The sequence below is a fragment of the Octopus bimaculoides genome, unplaced genomic scaffold, assembly GCF_046866305.1.
Source record: "Octopus bimaculoides isolate indiv1 unplaced genomic scaffold, ASM4686630v1 contig139, whole genome shotgun sequence".
NCBI classification, from domain to species: Eukaryota; Metazoa; Mollusca; class Cephalopoda; order Octopoda; family Octopodidae; genus Octopus; species Octopus bimaculoides.
In genome coordinates, this window is record NW_028315389.1 from 45,725 (window position 1) to 47,500 (window position 1,776).

The window sequence follows — 1,776 nt, forward strand, 5'->3', positions numbered from 1 at the left end:
TTCGGGGTGCGGGTCATAGGGTACGACCGTCCGATCGACGACTACCCTACATAGTAGTCTGGACCCCCTTGGGGTATGAGGGTCACCTAGAGCCTGACTATTCCGCCGGGCCCCGACCCGCAAACTCGCGAATCGGGAATCGGGCCCCGTCACGGGTACGGTAGCGGCCGCGTGGCTCGTATCGCAGCGCAGCGCAGCGCCGACACGTCGGCCTTTTCCATCTAGCCGGCGGCCGTCCGCCGCCGAGGCGTCCGCATTCTCTTTACTCGCTGCCAATCGCTTCCCTCTCGCTGCCGCCTGCTGCTTCTTCTTCTTCTTTCTCGTCCGCCTTGGTCGCCGTGTAACACACACACACAGACACACACACTCTCGGCCGACAGCGCTTTCGATCGCCAACTCACGTGTACGCTACCGGCCGCGTGGCTCGTATGGCAGACGACACGTCGGCTGTTCCATCGCGGTGCCGGCGGTTCGGCTCCGGCCGTCCGCCGCCGAGGCGTCCGCATTCTCTTTGCTCGCTCACAATCGCTTCCTTCTCGCTCGGCCTGCTTCTTCTTTCTCGTCCGCCTAGGCCGCCTTAGTGTGACACACACAGACACACACACACACACTCCCGGCCGACAGCGCTTTCGATTGCAAACTCACGGTTACGGTACCGGCCGCGTGGCTCGTATGGCAGCCGACACGTCGTCGGCCTCTTCATAGCGCCGGCGGCCGACCGCCGCGTCCGCATTCTCTTTTCTCGCTCCCAATCGCTGCCTCCACGACTCGCTCGGCCTGCTTCTTCTTTCTCGTCCGCCGCGTGGCACACACAGACACTCCCGTCCGACAGCGCTTTCGATTGAAACCTGAGGTTCGCCGGCGGAAACACGCCGGCAGACCCGTCTATCCGCCGCTCTCGATCGGCTTAGCGAGTACGCGGCGGCGGCGACCGGCACACGGTCTCGCTCGATGCAAACGGTTCCCGGTTTGTTGTATTGGTGCGCGTCTCTTCAGAGTAAAAAGAAAGAAAGAAAGCAACGAGAAAATCCGCCTCTACTGAAATGCGACGATGGATGATGACACACGCCCCGACACCGGTCTCGCACTTAGCAGCGTTCTTTTTCTACTACTCGCCCCCAGCGGCGACCTAAGGAAATGTACTCCGACGACTCGCTCGCCTCGGCGGCGGCGGCCGTGCCGTGCGCTCTCGTATCTGCGTTACCTTTCTTCCGTTCGTCTTCGTCTTCGTCGCCTCGATCGCTATTTTTCCTTTACGTCCTTCTTTCGTTTTCGCCGACGACAAACCATTCAGCCGCGCTTCCTCTCTCGGTCTCGGTGTCGCTCTCCATCACGTCCTCCCGCCTCGAAAGGGCGCATCGTGTCGTTCGCGAGAAGAGACTCAATAGATCGCAGTGTGGTATCTGCACTACTAAGCACGTTACTCCGAACGGCGGCAGCGGCAAGTCAAGGGATGATTCCTTTCACCGTTTCTCTCGTCGTCTCGCAATAAAAGAAAGGGAAAGGATACGCGGCGGCGGCGGCGGCGGCGGCGGCTGCTGCAGAAGCAGCCACGGAGACGAGGAGACGAGGAGATTGCCGCCTCGAAAGGGCGGATCGTGTCGTTCGCGAGAAGAGACTCAATAGATCGCAGTGTGGTAGCTGCTCTACTAAGCACGTCACTCCGAACGGCAAGTCGAGTCGTATGCAAGCGATCCTTTTCGTCTCGATCTCTTCGAACAAGTCGTGGGGGAGCGGGACGTCGGCGACGACTTCGCGAGCGGCCGGACGTAAAGA

The 1,776-nt window shown here is 60.8% G+C and overlaps 1 pseudogene; it reads right to left on the bottom strand.

Annotated features, from left to right (window-relative positions):
* Window positions 1-1,591: 1,591 nt before the first annotated feature.
* LOC149129140 (large subunit ribosomal RNA) overlaps window positions 1,592-1,776 on the bottom strand; it is a 10,207-nt pseudogene continuing 10,022 nt past the window's right edge.